Raw genomic sequence first — 12,781 nt, 5'->3', positions numbered from 1 at the left:
TACTGAAACGGATAGTAAAATGGACAAGGGATTTACTGATAGAAAGATCACGGTTTTTGTTTAGATAGGCATAAGCCCGGGAATAGGCTACATGTCATTCATTGTAAGCAGTTCGGATTGGTTCTGGTAAAATGTCAAGGGAAAGCCCAAACTTATCCCACCAAACGAGGAACCAGTTAGGGACATCGTTTTTGAGAAGATCAGGGCTGACACGGATAAACCAAGAGTGATTCTTGATCGGATTCTGGAAATAAAAGACCTGGGTAAAAGCATCGACATAATCCCAGTAACTGTATTTGGTCTGTTTATTGCGGAAATCAATATCACGAGTAGTATGCGGATGAATGCCCCAAGTAGAAATAGGCATGATAGAACGGATGACAATTTTGCTGAAAGAAATAGGACTGGTGGATTTATTCATGTCATGGAGTTTATGAGAAAACTCGCAAGCTCCGGTTTCGGTTAATATCTGGTCATAGATACATCGATACTGGTCAAAGTGGGGAGGTGACTGTTGAGTGGTGAGATAACGACATTTGATCTCCCACGGATCAGTCATCCATTGTTCATCAGCGGTTTCAATCCAGAGGACAGGTTCCTCAGTGATACTGTTAGGGGTATACGGATCTTCAGTCTTAAGGAGGATATCCTTAGCTGAGGGATTACTGGTCTGTCCTCACGGTGGCCTCTGCTGGTCATTCCTCTTCAGGAGTAGATTTCTGCAAATATTCACGGGTTAAAAAGTCAGGCAAAGAATTATTTTCTTCTTTAATATGTTCAATATCAAAATCAAAATTAGATAAATATCTGTTTAGAGGCAAGATTTTTAACATCCTTTTTAAATACCTGTTTTGCAGCAGAGCAATCTACTCTGATGAGAAAATGTTGGTTTAATAAGTCATCCTGGAATTTATCAACACATTTTACAATGGCTAAACATTCCTGTTTTATGGTAGGATAATTTAAAGCGGCTTTATTCCAATGACCAGAATGAAATCGTAATAATTCTTCTTTCTGAGTCTTGGGATTAAGTTGCTTTAATATTCCACCAAAGCCTTCATTAGAAGCATCAGTTTCAACTATCCTTTTCCATTCAGGATTAGGTAACTGTAAACAAGGTATCTGTTGGACTTTAGTTTTAATTAGGCGAACGGCTTGGGTGTGTTCTGGTCCCCACGGTGGAGGATTTTTCCTTAGCCTGGTATACAAGATACTAGCATCTGTGGATAACTGATAATAATAGTCTCGGATATAATTAAGACTTCCTAGAAATCTTTGTAATTGAGTTTTATCTTTTATTTCATCAGGAAATTTGGAAGCAAACTCAATGTTACGGTTGATTGGAATAATACTTCCATTAGAGATATTATGTCCTAGATATCTAACTGTTGTTTGGAATAATTGCATTTTGGGTGCAGATATGACTAAACCAGTACGGATAATAACATGCTTAAATATGTGCAGATGTTTAATATGCTGTTCAATTGATGAAGAAAATATTAAAACATCATCAATATAAGATAAGGTAAATTCTGTATACGGATTAAATATATCATTCATGATATGTTGAAATTCGAATGGCGCATTTTTTAGTCCAAAAGGCATGACGTTCCATTCATAGTGCCCAAAGGGTACTGTAAAAGCTGTTTTGTAGTGATCCTGTTCAGCAATCTGGATTTGCCAATATCCTGATTTTAAATCAAATTTTGAAAATATGATTGCATCCTGTAAACGATCTAAATGATCCTTCTTGTTTGGAATGGGATACCTGATCCATTTTAATTTATCATTTAACGGCTTATAATTAATAACAAGGCGAGGAACTCCACGCTCAATTTCGGCATTTTTGTTTACATAAAAAGCGGTACAACTCCATGGAGATTGACTTGGTCGGATAAGTCCTTTTTCTAGGAGGCTTTGGATTTCGGCTTTACATAATTCCATATATTCCTTTTTCATTTGGCTAGGGCGAGCTCTGGTTGGAATATATTTTTCATCAAAATCGGGTTCATATGGTAAAGTTACTGTATGTTTTTTGCGATCCCAAAAAGCATTGGGAACATTACCACAAACTTCTGTTTGAAATTCCTTTTCTATTATTTTAATTTTCTGTTGTAAAGAAGGTTGTTGTAGTCTTTGTTCTGTTGTTAAAAATTGAATTCCTTGTTGTAATAAATTTATTTGATTTTGTTTAACGGAAACTAAATCTCTGATTTGATCTAATTCTTTTGTATACGGTTGGGTAATAAATTCAAAAATAACAGTTTTTCCTTGCAATTGGGAATAAATTCCTGTTTGATCAATTTTCTGGATAGGCATAAGAACACATAGGAAAGGGGTGCCTATGATGATATTTGTAGCAAGATTTCGGACTAAAACAAATGATGTTGGAAGACACAAATCTTGGTTACAAATATATGCTTCTGGAATTTTATACCTGATCTGGAGAGAGTTTCCACTAGCACTGATTAGACTCTGGGTAGTCTTTTCAAAATACCTGGTTGGAACTATTCCTTCTTGGATACAGTTCATATCGGCTCCACTATCTACCAAAGCGATAGCGTCTTTGATTATAAAATCGGGTTTTATCATAAAAAAGATTTTAATATACCATTTCTGGAAAGTGACTTGATTAACAAGTAACAAATATGGAGTAGAAGAGGATTCAGATTCATTCTTTGTTTCAAGTTTTTGTTCAGTTTCTTTTTTTCTATCGGTTTGTTTAGGTAACTGCGTATGAAGATATTTTATGTCTTTAATAGCAGTTTCACTAGCTGTTTGCAAATGTTTAACTTCTGTTTTTAGAACATTTATTTCCATTTTTAAATCCTGGAGTGTTGTCGGTTGTTCTAGAATGGGTTTTGTTTGGATTCTGTTAATTACATTTTGTAGATTATAAGAATAATCAGGTATAGGAGGAGTTTCCTGTACTGTTTGTTGGTGTTCATAACACATTTTTAAATATTTTATCTTAATTTCCGGATCTTGGATCTGTTCTTCTACAGCAAGCATGTCCTTTTGAGTATCTGTTAAAACATTTATACTACTGGGTTCACCTAAATGTAAACCATTCATTTTAACAATGGATTTCCAATAATTAATTTCTGATATTTGTTCCTGATTAGTATTACAAGGGCAAGATTCTTCTGGTTCTTCTTCACTGGTTGAAGTGGAATATAACTGATTAATTTCATCTTCTGAGGGTGATTCGGTATTGGAAGCTTTTAACTTAAAGTTAGTAACCTCTAATGGCGGTTTAATGGATACTGGATGAAGAGTAGAAGATCCTGTTACTGGTAGAGCTAAGCTTCTATCTTTGAAGGTGAAAATAGCTTCTTCAATTCTGGTTAATTGTTTACTCATAGTTTGACAGATTAGATTTGTATAATTATGCTGTTTGACAGTTAAACCTAAGTCAACTAATTTGATATAGTCGGTTTTGGAAAATTTTCCTGATTGAGCATCTATATGTGCTGTGGCTAATAACGGTTGTCTTGTTGTTTCTCCATTGGGAGCTAATTCTAAGGCCTGTGGTGGTAGATGGATAGCATTGATAGCCTGTCCTTCGGTTGTGGTCCAAGTCTTATACTGGTCTTCAATAGCATTTAGCTGAGGTTGATTAACTGTTTGATACCATTCGACAAAAGGTATTAACTTCTGATGTAGCTCAAGGTGGTGGTAAAATTGAGTTTTATATTCTTCTAACTGGTCAGGGGTATGATTCTCAAAATATTAAAAAATTATAAATATTTTTTTGTTAAAATTTTTATTTAATAGAATTAATTAGAAAAATAAAATTTATAATTGCCCACATATATAATAATAAAATTATTTAAATTATTAATTGAAATATATTTCTAACATTATTAAAAATTATTAATTGATTTGATGATTTATTAATAAAATAGGCGATTTATTATAAAATTAAAAATCTCAAGAATAAAATGTAATTTTTAAAATTACAAGGGCGATTCGTATTTTAATTAAATCTCAGAAAATATATTTATAATTTATCCTAAAAAAAATTACTGATTGCCCAGAGTATCAGATGTCATATCTAATCAATCATAAATTATTCTTATATTCTTAATTATTTAATATAAAATTATAAATTTTATTACTTTTGCTAATCATCACACAAATGAGACATCACATAACTCAGCCCCGGATCATCAAATAACTTCTTGCAACTACAATATTAAGGAAAATGTTTGAGAGTTTTAAATTGTGAGCTCTAAAATGTTTGAGAGCTTTAAATTGTGAGCTCTAAAATGTTTGTAACAGTCCCAAACATGTAGGCCTTGGTGGCACCTAATAATTATTACCAGTAAAGTAATAGTAGTTATAGAATCAGCTTGCTTTATCATGCGAGGATTATAAAAAGAGAAATTACAAATATCTTTTTTGAGATTTATTTAAAATATTAAAAAATTATAAATATTTTTTTGTTAAAATTTTTATTTAATAGAATTAATTAAAAAAAATAAAATTTATAATTGCTCTCATATACAATAATAAAATTATTTAAATTATTAATTAAAATATATTTCTAATATTATTAAAAATTATTAATTGATTTGATGATTTATTAATAAAATAGACGATTTATTATAAAATTAAAAATCTCAAGAATAAAATGTAATTTTTAAAATTACAAGGGCGATTCATATTTTAATTAAATCTCAAAAAATGTATTTATAATTTATCCTAAAAAAAATTACTGATTGACCAGAGTATCAGATGTCATATCTAATCAATCATAAATTATTCTTATATTCTTAATTATTTAATATAAAATTATAAATTTTATTACTTTTACTAATCATCACACAAATGAGACATCAAATAACTCAGCCCCGGATCATCAAATAACTTCTTGCAACTATAATATTAAGGAAAATGTTTGAGAGCTTTAAATTGTGAGCTCTAAAATGTTTGTAACAGTCCCAAACATGTAGGCCTTGGTGGCACCTAATAATTATTACCAGTAAAGTAATAGTAGTTATAGAATCAGCTTGCTTTATCATGCGAGGATTATAAAAAGAGAAATTACAAATATCTTTTTTGAGATTTATTTAAAATATTAAAAAATTATAAATATTTTTTTATTAAAATTTTTATTTAATAGAATTAGTTAGAAAAATAAAATTTATAATTGATCTCATATATAATAATAAAATTATTTAAATTATTAATTGAAATATATTTCTAACATTATTAAAAATTATTAATTGATTTGATGATTTATTAATAAAATAGGCGATTTATTATAAAATTGAAAATCTCAAGAATAAAATGTAATTTTTAAAATTACACGGGCGATTCATATTTTAATTAAATCTCAAAAAATATATTTATAATTTATCCTAAAAAAAATTATTGATTGGCCAGAGTATCAGATGTCATATCTAATCAATCATAAATTATTCTTATATTCTTAATTATTTAATATAAAATTATAAATTTTATTACTTTTACTAATCATCACACAAATGAGACATCACATAACTCAGCCCCGGATCATCAAATAACTTCTTGCGATTATAATATTAAGAAAAATGTTTGGGAGCTCTAAACTGTGAGCTCTAAAGGAGCTCTAGAGAGTGGGTCTTATTTATTGGTGTAATGTTTTGGCCTTAAATTTTTTTTTTCTTTTTTTTTTTTTTGAATTTTTACCTTATTAGTGATCAATTAGTGCTTTCCAAATTAGTTGGATGAATCATTGTAATATTAAAGTATTGAAGCACTTCCCCCCGAAGTCTGCAACTTTCCCGCTCCAATGGCCCCACCCCTTCACTGGAGAAGTTATTTACTGATCTGAGGGCACGGACATGTAGCATCCAAGAGGTGTTATGATTAATGAAAAAAGTGAAACTCACGATGTGTACTAAGTGGGTGGTTGAGAAGTGGTTATTTTACAGACTTTTTAGTTTTTTTTGACTATTTTAATAGGTTATTTTAGTTTTTGTGTTTGAGAACATAAGATGAATTTTTATTTGAATTGGTGTATTGAAAAATGTGTTGAAATGATATTTGAAGTTAAAATGACAAATTTGTCCATAACCTCATATTTTCCAAAATTAATTTAAAGGGGTAAAATTGTAATTTACCTACCTACCAGCCTATACATATATATATATATATATATATATAACACTATGCTACCTCTCACTGGCACAAACCCAGGAATAACATAACAAATAGTTTCATTTTATTTAGAATTAATTATATCATATATAGTCCATGAATTAAGATTCTGGAGGAGGAAGAGGCCGATTGGCCCTTGCTAAAAAGCAAATTTGTTCGTTAATTAAAGTCTGGACTTGTTGAATTTTATTATTACACTCTTCTAATTGTCCTTTGGCCCAATTATCATTAGGACTAATAGCAATATAATATTCAATATTACGTTTTCAATTTTCCCAGATATTCAAAATATCATTATATATAACAAGTTGATATATGGACATTCGTGAAAGATAAGAAATAAGAAAAGAAATACTTACAACCAAAACGGCAAACTTTATTATAATACTTCAAACTTTTACAAAAGGAAACAACCTGAAACTGAAAGAGGGAGAGAGAGAGAATATCAAACTTAGAAAATAAAATTTCGTGGTGCCTTCCACAAACCAGAGGCTACCAATTTATACTACAAAAGAAAATGATAATGAAGACAGGTGGCGTGTGCTGGATGGTTGTGCAGTCGAGCATCCTTATCTTCTTATCTTTAATTGTCGGCAAAGGGGGACAGCTGGAAAGGCAGCAGATAATGGGAATCTGCTTTTTCAAAAGTTGGTGCGTTTGTAATCATCGAAAGTTGTTTGGCCTGTTGTGGAGCTGGAAAGTTGATGGCAGACAAAAGCTGGCTTAAATCATGTTGCTTTGTTTTTACCTTTACTTTTGTCGTGAAGTAATTTGTCGGCAATCATTTCTGTAACCGAATCCTAAATATCTCCATAATTGGGTTCGTTCGGGTCTTCATCCGGATCCTGGGATTCGTCCGCAAGAACTGTAAAAGTATTATCTTCTTCATATGGATCTACTGTAGTTCTGTCGTCTTCGCTCTGGGTACTGGATGTGGATTTCATACTGGAGTCTTTGCTAGCAATGGATTGAATAAATTGTTGTTTCATATAATCCATGCTTTTGATGACAAGCTCTGTCTCAGATAAATCTGGAAATTTTTCCCTGAGCTCTTGCTGGATTTGGACAAAAGGATTGACTGGAGGAGCTGGGATGGACTTAGGAGAAGCGTCCCAACAAGCTTGTGTATGTTCCTTAATTTTCTGTAGTAATTCTTGCTTAGGTTTAGGATCATCCATTTTTATCCACCATTTATACAGGAAAACACGTTTTAATCTGGGAACCTTATTCTGGAAGTCGCATCTGAAATCCCATTTCCATATCCACGGGATGCTAAAACGAATAGTAAAATGAATAAGACAATTGGACATGGAAATTTCTTTATTTACGGGAAGTTGGCTGAAAGCTACTTGCCATTCATTGAATGCAAGTTGAATATGTTCTGGAAAGGCGTCAAGTTGAATACCAAATTTATCCCACCAAATGAGAAACCAGTTTGGAAGATCATTTTTAAGAACATCGGGAAGAACACGAAAGAACCAAGAATGATTGCGTGGGGGATTCATATAATAGAATGCTTGAGAAAAAGCATCAATATAATCCCAATAGCTATATCTGGATTCCTTGGAACGGATGTCAAGAGTTCTGGTAACATGGGGATGCATGCCCCAAGCCAGGATAGGCACAATATTCTGGATAGTAGCCTTACTGTAATTAATAGGACTAACAGTCCTATTAGGATCGGCTAAATGATGCTGGAATTGTACCGAAGCAAGTTTTAGAAGAATTTGCTCGTACACATATCCGTATTGATCAAAACGCGGGGGTGCGTTTTGAGTGGCGAGATAACGGCGTTTTATCTCCCATGGGTCAACCATCCATTGAACATCGGAAGAATCAATATAGAGGACAATTTCCTCTCTGATGGTATTCTGGAGATAAGCAGTTTCTGGAGTAAGAAGGACATCTTTAGCAGACTTGCTAGAAGATTCCCCTGAATTACTGGAATGGCCAAATAATGGCGGAAATTCTGTATGATAGGGGTTAGAACCCCGTCCACGGCCCCGTCGGGCGGAGCCTCGACTTCTACCCTGCATGTGATTGCTGCAAATATTCACGAGTTAGAAAATCTGGAAGGGAATTAGTTTCTCCTTTGATATAGTCAATGTCAAAATCAAAGACGGAAAGAGTAGCTTGCCAAGTAGCAAAAATTTGTCTTTGAGCCAAATTGGCAACATCTTTTTTAAATATTTGTTTGGCAGCAGAACAATCAACTCGAATTAAAAAATGTTGATTTAATAAATCATCCTGGAATTTTAGAACACATTTAATGATGGCTAAACACTCCTTTTTAATGGTCGGATATCGTTTAGCAGCATCATGCCAAATACCTGAATGAAAACGTAAAAGTTCTTCTTTATTAGTATTTGGATTGAATTATTTTAATATGCCACCAAATCCTAAATCTGAGGCATCAGTTTCAACGATCTTTTTCCATTCGGGATGAGGTAAGCATAAACAAGGTAGAGTTTGGACTCTAGCTTTGATTTTCTTAACAGCAGCAGTATGTTCTGGACCCCAAACAGGAGGGTTTTTTCTAAGACGGCTGTATAGAAGGGCTGCATCAGTAGCAAGATTAGGATAGTAGTCATGAATATAATTTAAACTACCTAAAAATCTCTGTAATTGTGTTTTATCTTTTATTTCATCTGGGAACTTGGAAGCAAATTCCATACTGCGATTAATAGGAATAATTGTTCCATTATGAATATTATGTCCTAAAAATCTAACAGTTGTCTGGAAAAGTTGCATTTTAGGGGCAGAAACAACAAGACCATTTCTGGAAATAACATGCTTAAAAATATTAAGATGTTTCACATGTTGATCAATAAAGGATGAAAAAATTAGAACATCATCTATATAACATATGGCAAATTCTGTATAAGGATTAAAAATATCATTCATAATATGCTGGAATTCTGATGGTGCATTCTTTAATCCAAATGGCATTACATTCCATTCAAAATGCCCAAAGGGTACTGTAAAAGCAGTTTTATAACGATCATTTTCTACAATTTGAACCTGTCAATATCCTGATTTCATATCAAATTTAGAAAATATCATAGCATCCTGTAATCTATCTAACAAATCCTTTTTATTTGGTACTGGATATCTAATCCACTGTAAGGCTTCATTCAAAGGTTTGTAATTAATTACTAACCTAGGAACACCACGTTCAATTTCTGCATTTTTATTTACATAGAAAGCAGTACAACTCCAAGGAGATCTACTGGGTCTAATCAATTTTTTCTGGAGAAGAGTATTAATTTCATTTTTACAAAGTTCCATATACTCTTTTTTCATTTGACTGGGACGAGCCTTTGTAGGAATTTTCTTTTCATTAAAAGTAGGCTCATAAGGCAACGAAACCATGTGTTTCTTGCGATCCCAAAAAGCATTAGGAACATCACTGCAAATTTCGTCCTGAAATTCTTTTTCAAGTAATTTAATTTTTTGCTGAAAAGATGATTGCTGTAATCTTTGTTCTGTAGTTAAAAAGCTAACTTCCTTTTGGAGAAAATTTATCTGGTTTTGCTTTGAAGAAACTAAATCAGTAATTTGATCTAATTCTTTTGTACAAGGAGAAGTGATAAATTCAAAAACAATGTTTTGATTATCAAGAGTTGTATGAATTCTTATTGTATCAATTTTAGTAATAGGCATTAAAAGGGTCAGGAATGGAGTACCAAGAATTATGTTTTGCGCCATATTTTTAATTAAAACAAAAGAGGTTTTTAAACATAATCCTTGATTGCAAATTAAGACTTTTGGAAGTTTGTAATCAATATATAAATTGTTACCACTGGCACTGGTAAGTGACTGGCTTGTTTTCTGGAAATATTTGGTAGGTACCAAGCCTTCTTGTATGCAATTCATATCTGCACCACTATCAACCAAAGCAATTGCATCTCTAATAATATAATATGGCTGAATCATAAATGTGATGCGGATATACCATTTCTGAAATGTTATTCTATTTAATAATATTAAATAATCTGGATCTGTTTCAGACATGTCCGGTTTATTGCTTTTTTCATTCTGTAATTGGTTATTAATTTTCTTAATTTGTGAATTAATAACAAGATTAGAATTCTGTAAATGTTTAATTTCTACTTTTAAAGCATTAATTTCCATTTTTAGTTCTTGAACTGTAATGGGTTTTTCTGAACTAGATGTCATTGTCTGGCTACGGTTAAAAACTTCTTTCATGCTATAATGTTTAGGGGGAAGTACCTCTTCCTTCTTCTAATTATAGCACATTTCAAGAAATTTTAATTTAGTGGCTGGATCTTTGATTCCATCAGCAATTTCTAAAAGATTTTGCTGAGAATCAGTGAGGACATTAATACTGGGACCAATATTAAGTCCATTCATTTCGACTATAGACTTCCAATAATTAATTTCATCGGAAACTTGGTTGACTGAAGTTTTACATGGGCAAAGTTCATTTTCTGGATTATCATCAGTTTCTGGATCTGAACTATCTGAATAAATTGCTGCTAACTCGTTATCAGAAGGTCCTGATGATGAGCTGGAATCAGAGATTAACTGTAATATTTTTTGCTGTAAATCTTCATCTAATGCTAATTCATTAAGCTTAGATTGAATTTTAACTCTGCATTTATTAGCATAGTGTCCTATTTGTCCACATTTGTAGCATTTTATACTGGATTTATTTTTCTGAAAAGACTTTCCTTTAGATTTGGATTTATACCCAGGTTTCGAAGTCTGGGGTTGTGTCTGGACCTTAGATTTGGAATATTTCCTATGTTTTTTTATAGGATTTTGAATAATTTTTGTGTTTTCTTTGCTTATGGGGATACTGGACTGGAGGATCATAGGCAAATTGTTCACAAAACTCACCTAACTCTTTTCTTCCTGTAATATGCTGTTGTTTAAGTTGTTGCTGGAGTTTAAGGTCGTTACAAAGTGCAAGACCTTCGGAAGTGACGAAACTAATAAGTTGGCCGTAAGTATACTGGTAGTAAGGTATGTCTATCGAGCAATGGACATCTCGTAATTTCTTACGGACTCGCTCAGCAAAGAGTGTCGGAAGTCCATCTATGAACTTAGCTTTCCAGTGGTCAGAACTACCATCACCACGTTGCATGACTTTCATCACGAAGACATCTTTATACCATCTAAAATGGGATAAAGAAGGACATCGTAATTTCATCAGTAGTTCCCTATTACGGTCTGATATTCCTGTAGCATGGCCAATAAAATGGGTTATTATAGTGTTGATTAGTGTGTAGACAGTATCTTCTTCTTTAATTTGTGCAGCAGCTTCACCACTAGCACCAACAGCTTCTGTATCAATAACAGGATGGGTGGAGGAAAAGATTTCGGTACACTGATGAGAGGTAAGTATGTTATCCCACCATCCTTTCAGAACACCGGTAAAACCACTAACAATATAGCGGGCAACTTGATGATCAGAATTATTATTTTGTTTGCAAATAGTGGCAAACATGAGCATCTGATGGAGAAGTTCATAAATCTCGTATTCAGAAAGACCATTGATATTCCATTCATAAATGGTATTACTATGGTAAGAGTGTTGGATCTGGAAAAAATCTTCTTCATAGAGAAGATCCATAGGACTAGGTCGAGGATAATAATGTCGATGAGGAGCAGATAAAGATAGATGTGGGGTACTTTGTCCATAAGTGACCCGGTTAACCGAGGAAGGCTGCTCCGTGGGTTGGAAGTTTTGCTGGATCTCAAGAATTACTTGAGGAGACAGGGTATCAAAAGAGTCTGAAGTAGGAGGATCGCTGGAAAGTACATTGACCTGAGATGTAGTTGTCGGTGGTGGTTCACTGTTATCGGCTGTGGTGGAAAGTACATTGTCTCGATGTATATGACTATATAAGAATAATTAATGATGAATAAAACAAACTATTCAAAATGTTAAACATGGCTCTTATAGATGTTGAATAATTTTTCCTAACAACATTGAATATAAAAACTTTTCCTTCACTTGTTGTACAAGTTTCACTTCACTTGTTGAATAATTCTTGAGATCCAGCAAAACTTCCAACCCACGGAGCAGCCTTCCTTGGTTAACCGGGTCACTTATGGACAAAGTACCCCACGTCTATCTTTATCTGCTCCTCACCGGCATTATTATCCTCGACCTAGTCCTATGGATCTTCTCTATGAAGAAGATTTTTTCCAGACCCAACACTCTTACCATAGTAATACCATTTATGAATGGAATATCAATGGTCTTTCTGAATACGAGATTTATGAACTTCTCCATCAGATGCTCATGTTTGCCACTATTTGCAAACAAAATAATAATTCTGATCATCAAGTTGCCCGCTATATTATTAGTGGTTTTACCGGTGTTCTGAAAGGATGGTGGGATAACATACTTACCTCTCATCAGTGTACCGAAATCCTTTCCTCCACCCATCCTGTTATTGATACAGAAGTTGTTGGTGCTAGTGGTGAAGCTGCTGCACAAATTGAAGAAGAAGATGCTATCTACACACTAATCAACACTATAATAACCCATTTTATTGGCCATGCTACAGGAATATCAGACCGTAATAGGGAACTACTGATGAAATTACGATGTCCTTCTTTATCCCATTTTAGATGGTATAAAGATGTCTTCCTGATGAAA

Source organism: Camellia sinensis, chromosome 12 (genome assembly GCF_055761805.1).
Source record: "Camellia sinensis isolate YWXY chromosome 12, ASM5576180v1, whole genome shotgun sequence".
NCBI lineage: Eukaryota > Viridiplantae > Streptophyta > Magnoliopsida > Ericales > Theaceae > Camellia > Camellia sinensis.
The sequence above is the reverse complement of the archived record's forward strand: the minus strand, read 5'-3'. Positions refer to the sequence as shown.